Source organism: Phoca vitulina, unplaced genomic scaffold (assembly GCF_004348235.1).
Source record: "Phoca vitulina isolate PV1807 unplaced genomic scaffold, GSC_HSeal_1.0 scaffold15, whole genome shotgun sequence".
NCBI classification, from domain to species: Eukaryota; Metazoa; Chordata; class Mammalia; order Carnivora; family Phocidae; genus Phoca; species Phoca vitulina.
In genome coordinates, this window is record NW_022589718.1 from 29,968,457 (window position 1) to 29,981,425 (window position 12,969).

Below are 12,969 nucleotides of genomic sequence, written 5' to 3' on the forward strand. Positions count from 1 at the left end.
AGTTGTACCACACTGTTATCCCTTCCGGTGACTGACCACTGCTGAAGAGATCTGCTTGTCTTCCCTTTTCTGTGGTCATCTGTGTCCCATCCCTAGATGCTGTGGATCTATCAAGATCCAGCCACCATGATTTAACCAGGGACAATTCTATAAGCTATCCTAGCTCCAGAACTACCTAAGGGGTCAGCTGAGGTCACTACTGTGACTACAGCAGCCCTACCCAATCTTGTTTTTTCTTCCTCCAAGGGGTTGATCCTAAGAGCATTCCTTGATAAACTTCCAGCACACAAACCTCCATCTCAGAATCTGTTTTCCACGGAACCTGACCTGCAACAGTATGTGTATGACACTTTATAGAAGTGTAATGAAATGTGTTTTGTTGTTGTGTCACAGGAAGTTTTTCTGGTGTTTCGTGGGCTTATACTGGGTAAATATTAACAGCCAGATTTACTCTGATGCCAGAATAATTATGATAAAATAAAGTACTTTGTAGAAAATTAAAGTGAGATTTAAATCAAGAGAGGGCATTTCATTGTTCTCCTGTTTATAGGACCATAATAGGAGATAAATATCAAAATTAGATAATAGGTTAATGACAGAACACCCTAGAACCAAGCAACATTTTATTCTTGGAACTTATTTGATGCTATTTCATTAAAGGACAATTACATTTGAGAAAAGGAAAAAAAATGAGAAGAGATAAATCTTGGATATAAAAATAGAATTTTAGGGCTCTCCAAGGGCACTTTCGAGTCAATGGCATAGTGTTGTGATGGGTCATTCCAGAAGCTAAACACATATTTACTCAACTGGAAGAGAGCAGGCTTTATTATCTGTGTCATTCTAACCTTGTCTAGGATTCTGGTTTTACTCTTTTTATTTGGGTTTTGGGGAAACAATCTTTTTCTTTTTTTTTCTTTTTTTTTAGAGATTTTATTTATTTATTTGTCAGAGAGAGAGAGAGAGAGAGCATGAGCACAAGCAAGGGGAGGATCAGACAGAGGAAGAAGCAGGATCCCCATTGAGCAAAGAGCCCAATGTGGGACTTGATCCCAGGACCCTGGGATCATGACCTGAGCCGAAGGCAGACGCTAAACGACTGAGCCACCCAGGTGCCCCGAAACACTCTTTTCTTTAACAAGGTACTACTTCCTGCTGTGCCTGATTGCCAATGGACCCTTAGACAAATAAAAGACTCACTCGACACTTCTCCAAAGAAGACATACAAATGGCTAACAGACACATGAAAAAATGTTCATCATCATTAGCCATCAGGGAAATTCAAATCAAAATCACACTGAGATACTACCTTACACCAGTTAGAATAGCAAAAATTGACAAGGCAAGAAACAACAACTGTTGGAGAGGTTGTGGAGAAAGGGGAACCCTCTTACACTGTTGGTGGGAATGCAAATTGGTACAGCCACTTTGGAAAACAGTGTGGAGGTGCCTCAAAAAGTTAAAAGTAGAGCCACCCTACGACCCAGCAATTGCACACCTGGGTATTTACCCCAAAGACACAGATGTAGTGAAAAGAAGGGCCATATGCACCCCAATGTTCATAGCAGCAATGTCCGCAATAGCCAAACTGTGGAAAGAGCCGACATGCCCTTCAACAGACGAATGGATAAAGAAGATGTGGTCCATATATACAATGGAATATTACTCAGCCATCAGAAAGGATGAATACCCAACTTTTACAGCAACATGGATGGGACTGGAGATTATGCTAAGTGAAATAAGTCAAGCAGAGAAAGACAATTATCATATGGTTTCACTTATTTGTGGAACATAAGGAATAGCATGGGGGACATTAGGAGAAAGAAGGGAAAAATGAAGGGGGGGGGGATCGGAGGGGGAGATGAACCATGAGAGACTATGGACTCTGAGAAACAAACTGAGGGTTTTAGAGGGGAGGGGTTGGGGGGATGGGTTAACCTGGTGATGGGTATTAAAGAGGGCACGTATTGATCGGAGCACTGGGTGTTATACGCAAACAATGAATCGTGGAACACTACATCAAAAACTAATGATGCAATGTATGGTGACTAACATAACATAAAAAAAAAAAAAAAAAAAGACTCACTCGATTTGGAGTGCTTTCTCCAGCAATGGAAACTCTGGTGAGCGTGAGCAGGTGCTGCTCTGGAGAGAAGGACGCATAGTAATGTGGGTTTCAGGGCCTATTCACCAGTATCCCCTGCCTTTAAGATTCATAAACCAGGACTGAGAACACCTTCATCCTTATTACATCCAATTAAGGTTCCTATTTGATGAAGTACAATTTGTATAATAAAGAGAGAGACTGTAAATTAGAGCAAAATAGGCAATCATTAAAAATCAGATGCAATAAGAAAGTCAAGTATTTGAGGGAAATTATCTTCAGGAAAAATGAACTGATATTTCAAGTTTTTAAAAAGCCAATTATAAGTTACACAAAACACCTTGATGAATTTAACATTCCTTCTGAGTTGGATATGTTTTTATGAGAAATAAAAATCCCGTGCCTGGAAATATGTTAAAGCTATACTTTAATTTTGATTCATGATAGACATCAGCATGCTTTAAGAAGCATATGGATAAGGGTAACTTGACTTCAAAGAGAAGAAATCTAAGTCTAATTTGCACTTGAGAGGAAGCACATGAAGGACTTCAGTCAATATAGAGGAGTTCATTGTATTTTTTGTTAAGTATTTGATATACTCTCTTGGCAGTTTAGTCACATACTTAATTTGCATGAAGAGTTTTTCTTAAATGTCAGAAGTGAGATATGACAATAAGTATTCTCTTTGATTAACATGTTCAAAATTTTGCTTGACCTTAAATGAAGATATGCAATAATAACTCACTTCAAAAAAGTGAATTTGGTCTTTATAAATTGAAACAAAAAAATCCATACTGACAGTTAAGATCAGAGTGCCTTACCTTGTACATAGAGATACAGGGCTAAAATATATATTTTGCTATCTTTGAGACCTTGCCATTACTGAGATTCATTATTCAAAGTAGATTATCACCTTTTTAAAAATATCTTTGCACTTGAGTGAATTCATGAGCTATCTTTTCTAAAGAAGATAAAATGGAACAGGCAATTTTCTGGTAGCAATAAAATTTCAATAATAATATTTGCTTTATAGAAGCTATTACATAATGAAGCTTTCTTATAGCTGTAACAAAACAGCATATGCCTGTTGACATACATGTGTGTTTTGTGTGCCTATGTAAATAGCCACACATATGTAATTGTACTATCATTATTGACAGCCCCCATGGTTTTGAGTGGAGTAGGAGGTCATTATTTTGAGAGACTTTGCTCATATTCAGATATTTGATAAAAATTCCTCAGAGCATTGTTATACCACATAACCATCAGATATGCAAGTAATATAGAAAATTGTCCTGTTATAGAATGTCTAGTGACTATATTTTAATATTCTTAGACCCAGAAAATATAAACCAATCTGGAGACATGTAAATATACTCAATATGATTTTCAATTTGCTTGACAACTGGAAATACATATTTATGTTCCGTTACTCATAGCTCTAGTCCCATCCTTAAATGCAAGTCCTATCACCTCATGTTTCCCACCTGCCCAATCAGTTTAAGTGAATTGACAATTCACTGGTTATTATCTACTCATATCAGAAAGAATGCTTTCCTGCAGCTCATATTGGGGACATAGTCACTGAATATTCCTGTGAGCAGCTTAAGAAGTGATCCGAAGGAAAGAAAATGCTAACCATCAGCCCCCCTCCCCAGTCTACCTCTATCCTCTAAGCCAGGAATTGAATCCATTTCAAAGAGGCACAGGAGAGGGGCGCCTGGGTGGCTCAGTTGTTAAGCATCTGCCTTCGGCTCAGGTCATGATCCCAGGGTCCTGGGATCGAGCCCCACATCGGGCTCCCTGCTCGGCGGAGAGCCTGCTTCTCCCTCTCCCACTCCCCCTGCTTGTGTTCCCTCTCTCACTGTCTCTCTCTCCATCAGATGAATAAATAAAATCTTTGAAAAAAAAAAAAAAAAAAAGAGGCACAGGAGAGCCCAAGAACACTAGGAAAGGGCTGCTGTTTGCTTCCAGTTATTATTTGTACCGACTCCCACAGTTAAACCATCAAGTAGGTTTCCCTTGTCACTCTGTCTGCCCCAAGTAAAAATTATGTATATCCTCGAATCTCTCTAGTTTTCTTAATGATAGGTTAATTAAGTTCAGTGATTCTTTATCTCATTAAAAATGACTTTAAGTCCCACTGGGAATGCAATAACTCTTTAAAGACAGTGAAGAAAGTAAAAATACTATTTTAATTAATAGGAAAGGCATATGTTATTTAATCTATAGATGTGTGTTCTCCTCTCTTCACCTCAACAATATCATAACCTGAATTAACCCCTCCTTAGCATCCTCCTTCTCCTGAGGTACCTTGTTATCCACTTTCTCATTGTGAAATTATTACTCATCTTTCAAGTCTTTTTTTTCCAATACCACTTCCTTTGCTTGATTTTTCATCCATGCAGTGCTGTCACCTAAAACTTTGCTATCTCTGTAGATCTCTGCATTCAAGTGTGAGCAGAGGGGTGTCTGGGTGGCTCAGTCGTTAAGCATCTGCCTTAGGCTCAGGTCATGATTCCAGGTCCTGAGATCAAGCCCCGCATCGGGCTCCTTGCTCCGTAGGAAGCCTACTCCTCCCTCTCCCACTCCCCCTGCTTGTGTTCCCCCCCCCTCTCTCTCTCGCTCTCTCACTACCTCGCTCTTTCTCCCTGTCAAATAAATAAATAAAAATCTTTAAAAAGATTTTATTTATTTATTTGACAGAGAGAGACACAGCGAGAGAGGGAACACAAGCAGGGGGAGTGGGAGAGGGAGAAGCAGCCTCCCCGCAGAGCAGGGAGCCCGATGCGGGGCTCGTTCCTAAGACCCTGAGATCATGACCTGAGCCGAAGGCAGACACTTAACTGACTGAGCCACCCAGGCGTCCCGAAATGAATAAAATCTTTAAAAAAAATAATAAAGTGTGAGCAGAGGGAAGAGCATGGTAAAAAAAAAATAATAATAATACGGATAGGATGAGAATTAGAGGTGTACCGTACACAGATGTTAAAGGAAAAGCTAAATAAAGAACATGAAAAAGCACAGAGATATGGAACAAGACCAGAATCAGTGTTGGGGGGCCAGTAAGGCTCAGATTTCCCACTTTAGTGATAAATAGCATAGTGACACTTTTATCAGTTTTAATATCACAGATTCCAAACAGTACTCTTATGAAGAAAGGTTCTCTTCAATTGAAACAAAAGTTTGTAAAACAACAGCAGAATAAAAGAGCATTTTAAAAGTAGTCATTAGGTGGGGGTTGCCATACTGCACCGTTTTCATTAACTTGCTACTTAATTTTGTGCTTCAACCACAGAATGAGGAATTTCAAATAGCCTGTAGAGGTCTTACATTCATAATACGATTTTGGTAACATGAAATGCAGCATTAACTGCACAGACTTTGGAGATAGTATATTTATATAAATATCTCAGTTTTAACACTTCCTGGCTGTGTAACTTGTGAAAATACCTCACCTTAGTGTGTATCAGTTTCCTCATTAGTAAAATGCTGAAAATAAAAGGATCCAACTTATAGGTTTATTGCGAAAATTAAGTGAATATAGAAAAAGATTTGGGGTATTTCTGACACAGTAGATGATATATAAATAAATGTTTGCTGTTAATCACAGCCATATGATTTTAAAATTCAGATTTAATAGAAAAGCAGTATAAACTCCAATGTCAAGTTTACAGCAGTGCAGGGGGTTACTATATCTGTGAATTCCTCCACACTGTAGATCACAGCAATACCCTCATACCTAAACTGGATCATAGAACTTCAGAGATGGAGGGAATCTGTAGAATCTAGTATGAATTGAGCCAATCAGGTTGCTGTACAATAATCCCCCCACACAGGTGCAAGTTTGAGAAGGAACAGTGAGAATTACAATTTCCTTTGGAACTGAAATGCATTTGCAAATAGTTTATTGAACTATCTAAACCACAAAAGGGGAAATCATGCACTAATTTTGCTTTTCCTCCCATCCTTCTTCTTAAAGCCTGCTGTATTGGATTTCTTGTCTCTGGTGTAGGAGAAAATATGGAACAGAAGACAAAGCTTCCTGGTCACTCTCAATCACAGTCTGAGAAATTCATAACCTCACACAATGTAAATGACATATGAATCACTATTCCAATTAAGTCTCCTGCCCCGGAGCACCTGGTGGCTCAGTCTGTTAAGCATCTGTCTTCAGCTCAGGTCATGATCCCGGGGTCCTGGGATGGAGCCCCGCATCTGGCTCCTTTCTCAGTGGGGAGTCTGATTCTCCCTCTCCCTCCCCACAGTTGCTCTCAATCTCTCTCTCTCCCCCTCTCTCTTTTTTCCCTCTTGCTCACTCTCTCTCCCAAATAAATAAAATCTTTAAAAATATATACGAAATCAATAAATAAAAGTCTCCTGTCCCTCCAAGTTTACTAACAAACATCAGTTCTGGACTACATATGATACTGATTTCAGCCTCCAAACCTTAGAAGTGTGGGCCACCTCCACTGGAGTCCTACTTCCTTCCTCTGCCCCCAACGTAAGCTCTAGTCAGAATTTTTCCTTTAACCTTTTTCATGGGAGCCAGATACACTTTCTGCATCTGAACTTAAGGGGTCATATCTCAAGTTCCACCAGTTTTATGAAACGCTAGTCCGACAAAGAGCATTCCTTTCCAGCAGGTGTGGCAGGGAGGGAAATGCCCAGAACTCCTACAATTCTTTCTAAAGAAAAAATCATTCATCCATTTTTTTTCCTCATTTTTCTAACTTCGCAATATATTGGACAAGGGGGTGATAGGCTTTGGTTCCCGAAGTGACTTATGCAGTAATCTAGCACATTTCTTTAGGAAGTGAGAATACCTAACACCTGGCATTCTTAGATTCCAGATCAGCAAATATGGAGACAAAAAAGGAAGTCTCAATTTCCTGATGCACATGTGGCCAGGTCCAACAGTGAGAAATAAAATTTGACCTGAAATTTGCTTAATGTTTCTAGGTTTTTCACAATATATTGTAGCATATACTAATTCCAGAGGATGTTCGTTGCTGCTATGTAAGTATAAAAACATTCCACAGCCTCATAAACTTGGGAACTTCAGGGTTAAACAATATTAAACAATTTTCCTTTGGGCAGGACCTCCCAGATTCTTTAATATACAAATATGCTGAAAAGTTCTAAGAGTGTTTCATATTCCATATTTTTTTAAAAGACTTATTTGAGAGAGAGAGAGAGAGCAGGGGGAGGGCAAAAGGAAAGAGAAGGAGAGAAGCAGACTTCCCGCTGAGCACAGAGCCCGAAGCCCAATACAAACTCGATCCCATAACCCTGAGATCATGACCTGAGCAGAAATCAAGAGTTGGATGTTCAACTAACTGAGCCACCAGATGCCCCAATATTCCATATTTTCTAAAGTTACTCAACTAAAAAGACATTTTTAAAAGTACTATCTGATGGGACAGTTCCACGTATACCTGACTGAAAAAAAGAAGATAAACATCTTTTTTTTCCATTATTTTAAAATATTCTTTGTGATTATGTTACTTTTTTCAAACTTCTCAATGGCAGCCTCCAATTAATTGATGAAATCAATTATGCCCATTCTTAACATAGTTCCTTTGGCCCATTTCTCATTTGAAACATTTTGCGAGTATCTCTTCTTATATGAAACACAGATATTATAGTGTCTAGGTGTACTTTGGCCAGTATAGGGTGCTATATTATTTGTCAAATCTCTAATTCTATATGGTTTATATTATATGTATATTTTATTAATAAATTAGCTAATTATAATTTTAAAATCATTATTTTTAAGGGGGGGTAATCCCTTTACCTGGGTGACTGTTAATGAACCTCCTATTAACCAGGACACCCCAAGCCTTTTATACCCAGGGAGCCAACAGTCATTCCTCTGCATCCTATATTGGTGTAGAGTACCTATGTCCAGAGCACTAATTTGGCAACTGCTTTAGAAGCATGAAAAATGCAGAGTCACACTCATTTCATAGGTGAGAAAATGTAAGTGACAGAATTTTAGGTTCCAAGATCATTTAACACGTCCTGCCTGGTTGAGTGATGTGATATTTCATCAGTCTGGATTTTCATGTTAGTTACATTTTACATCACTTGAGATCTAGAAATATGTTTTCTCACTTCACAATTTTAAATCTTACAGTAATTGCCAACTCCCATTTTCTGTATAAACAAATGAAAAACTTTACTTCAAAACATGTTGACCACTTATTAAATTCAAATGACAGATTGTTTTTTCTAAATCAAAATAAGCAGTTGTCCACATCTACAATTCAAGTTTATGTTCTAAACAACTAAATAGAGGGAGAATGCAAAGCTAAGTCTTCACAGGCTATTTAAGACATTATTTTTATGTTTAAATATATAAGCAGATCAATAGCACTGCTTTAAGGCTCTGGGGCTTTAAACTATCTACTACATCAATCAACGGTGTGCCTAATTCTCAGTATTTGCACATACAGTGGTTGTATAAGTTCAATTACTTGTAGCAGGTAAAACAACATTTAATATGCTTGGTAACATCAGGATTAATAATAGATAGGTTCTTTTAATCTGTTTGGAGTGGATGCTCAGCTTTGTAATAACACCTTTACTACATTCTGCAAGTTATTTCTGTTTGGGTTATAAGCAAAGGATGGATGAGAACATATATTTAATTTTTATGTGCATGTGGAATCTAAAAAGGGCTATGTTAATCCTTGTTAACAAAAGTCTCAGAATTATAATGAGTTGTGTGTATTAACAAATGAAAAAATGTAGAACCATATTTATGGTGTTGTTTAATATCTTTGACTCAGTATTTTATAAATTTTCATCAATAGGACAAATTTTTATCATTATCATCAAACAGAATGACATATTTATCTCTAAAATAGCATGGTCTTTTTTGACTTCTATATTAAAAATAATTTTCAGAAAATGAAGTATTGGCGGTTAAAGCTAAACTTTCACTGCAATCTACTTAGAATTTTTTTCCCCTCTGGATAGAAACTATGTTAATATTTATTTATTTTATTCACTTCCTTAGTCATTCAGCCATTTTCAATAAAGTGTGACTGATTCTATTTTATAAAAATATCTTCGATCAAACAAGTAAAATCTTTAGAACCATATGATTCATCACAAATTAAAATCTCTACCCTGGGCTTTTATGCTTCCAACATGGCATGATATGTCCATCATGGGCCACTCTTCCCGCTGATTACAACTAAAAACTGTATAAAATGCAAACAATTACCTGAGGAGACTGAAAAATAAATAAGGGCAGGTAGATTATGGAAAGGCGTCAAAAATCAGAACTGACCTATAAAGGGGTGAGTTTCCTCTTTTGTTGTTGTATGTTCTCTTTTCTCTTATGACTTTGCCCAAAGGTAGAAGCCAGTACCATGGGTGCATAAAGTAGCAGCTACGTGGGAGACTAAAATTAAGAAAACCAATAAAAAACAGTGGAACTGGATAAAGGGCACTGTGTGGGCCAGAGAATGTGGAGACAGCTAGAAAAGGGGATTCCCTAATTATATACAGGAATCCACACCAATCTTGGCTCACCAGTGAGCTGCACATACGTGCATTAGACCCAGTACAGCATGCAAAGGCTCTGAAAACCTGAAATTAGAAGCAGCACTTAAAGAATTTAAGACCAATCTTGTGGTTTGAAGTCACTTGTGCTGATTGCTTGAAAAAATGAAAAAAAAAAAAAATTCTCCAGAGGATTATAACAGGACCCATAATGTAAGCATCATATTCAAAACACTGCTGATACAATCCAAATTACCCAACTCACAAAAAAGGAGGAAAATGTGGCCAGTTTTCAAGGAAAGTGAACATCAACAGATGCTAACAACAAAATGACTTGAATGTTGAAATTATCAGTAAAGGACCTTAAAATGTCTTTCATAATCATGCTCCACAAAAAAAGATAAACATACTTGAAAGAAAAGGAGGGTTCTCAAAACAGAAATAAAAACTATAAAAGAGAATCAAAAAGAAATTTGGGAACAGAAAAAAATACAGTAACTGAAAAATAACACCATTAGATGGGCACAACAGCAGGATGGGAAAGAGAGAGGAACATCAGCATATATGAAAACAGATCAATAGAATTTACAAAATGTGAAGATCAGAAAGGAAAAAAAAAAGATTTAAAACAAAAAAGCTAACAGTCTCAGGGATATGCGGGACAACACCAAGAGCTCTAACATACATGTCATGTGAGGAGAGGTAGCAGAGATGGAGCAGAAAAATATTTGACAAAAATTCTCAAATTTGCAAAGAAAAACATACATTTAGTGATTCAAAAATCTCATCGGACCCCAAACAGGATAAATTAAGAAAACCAGCCAAGATCTATCAAAATCAAATGTTTAAAAACCAAAAAAAAAGGGGGAGTGGGAAATTTGAAGGCAGGGAGAGGAAAATAACATACATTCATTCATTCATTCATTCAGAAAGTAACATTTTGTATACATGAAGAAAATTATGTAAATGACTCCAGAAACCATGGAGGCCAGTAGATAGTGGAAAAACATCATAAAAGAATTGTCAGGCCACATGTCTATATTTGGCAAAATTGCATTTCAGAAATAAACGCAAACTAAAGACATAAATGAGATAGAACTTGGACAATTTGTTGCCAAAAGGCCTGCCCTGAAAGAATGCTAAAGAAATATCTTCAAGATAAAGAGAGAAAGAGAGAGGTTTGAATTTTCAGAAGTGAAGGAATAGCAACAGAAATGGTAAATGTATACACAAGTTCTTCAAAAGATAATTTTTGAAAGCAAAAATCATAATATTTCCTAGTGGTGATATATATATAAATTTATATATACACTTAAATTTACATACATAAAAAATTATGATGAAAGGTATCTACCTAGTGGTAAAGCTTCTAAATTTTATTTGAATTGGTATAATTTTAAATAAAAAAAGTGGAAGTTTAATTACATATAATCTGTGGAGGAACCAAAAACAGAAAGAGATACAACTAAAATGCACAAAGATATAGTAAAACAAAACAAAACAATAGTTTTTCATTTACTTAAAATGGATTCAACAATATTTCAACAGTACAAAAGAGGGTATAAAAAGGAAATCACAAAAATGAAAAGCAGAGGAGAAAAACAAAAAAAATGGCACTCCTAAGTCTGACAATTTAAACATTTATATATATATATAATCATTTAAATACATGAATTAAAACACAGATTATCCCTGATCTTCACTTCTGGGAAGATGGAGTAGACATAATTTTCCCTATTCCTCCCATTAAGTACAAATAGTAACTCGTGTTAATATATAAAATGACCCCAAGAGGACTGTGAAGGTTGGTAAGCAGGGGTACTTGGGACTCAAAAAAATGGCATGGTGGTGAATTCCCTAGATTTTCCTTGTTTTCCTATATCCCAGATTTGGAGAGGAGAAGCCAGCAAACTGGAGATGCTAATGGACATAGATTAAAAACAAATAAAATAAAATGAACCCAGCAAAAGCGAGCTTCTCTCTAGACAAAAAGCCAGGAAAGGGACTTCCTAGGCAGATACATACCAGAACTCCACGACTCCAAATACACAGGAAAACCAGGGCTGCGGCATTGAGTGAGGAATGGAGACTTCCACCCTCCCCAGGCTATAATGAGGCAGACTCACGGACCAGACTAAAGGGATAGTGTTCCTATTACTCACTCCTTTGTAATAAACCACCTAAAATTTAACATATTGAAGTAACTACCATTTTATTCTATCTTGTGCTTTTGTGCATTAGGAATTCCAGTTGGGTTCAGCTGAGTGACTCTCTTGCTTCAAATGACGTTGATAGGGGTCACCTGGCATTTGGCTGATGGCTTGTTTGCAGGATCTGGGACAGCAGCTGTCTTGTGTTGAGCCCTTTGGGGGTAGCGGGAAGTCTAGATTCATCTGGGCCCTTCTCATCCTACTGGGCCTCTTCATGTAAACTCTTCAGCAGGGTGTTCAGACAACCTACGTGGTGGCTGAACACCCAGCAAGAACAGCAGAGAATTGCTTGGAAACGTTCTCAGTCAGTGGACAGACTCCCAGTCCTCTGACATACTGGTAACTCCCACAGCGTATTGTTTGTTCAAAGTAGTGACAGGCCAGTCTGCATTTGAAAAGAAGTGGAGTAGATCATACATCTTAAAGTGTGAAGAAACTACAGGGCTCTTAATCCACCATCAAATTGCTGCTCAATATTTCATTGTAACAGTTGCTTCTAAAATCTGAGAATAATCCAGAAAAGGGGTGGTATATGAAATGCAAGTATATATTTAAAAAAAATATATCATATCAAAAATTACCGGCAGCTTATAAATCACCACTCCTTCCTGACAGTAAGTAAAAAGCTAAACAAACAGAAAATTAACGACTCTTCCTAGATCCATCAGAGAAGGTCACACACAAAAAAACCCACTGCCTCTATAATTCAAGAGACTGACAGAGAATCATGACTTACTACAGTAGCAACTGGTGAGCAGAAACCTACCTGGAAAGCAGGGCTGGCTTAGGAACCTGATGAATTACTGGAGGCACAGGGTGGGACAAATCCAAGAGATAAAAACTTCAGGCAGACAAGGTCATCAGGAACCCCCACACTTTTTTGAATTTTACCTCCAGGAGCTCTACCAGATCCTCACAGTGAATATTTAAGAGGAATCCCCTCAAGCTTCTGGAAGGGGGACGGGGTAAAGGGACCATTTTGAAATACACCAGAGCGTTCTGTTCATCTTAACAAGATCTTCCCACAGGAGAAACTACTTTAGCAGAACCTAACCTACTTGGAGGAAGGAATTTGCCCAACTGCAGCCCCTTGTGCCATGCTTTCCAACTAAGGGATGGGCAGAAAACTGAGAGGCACTT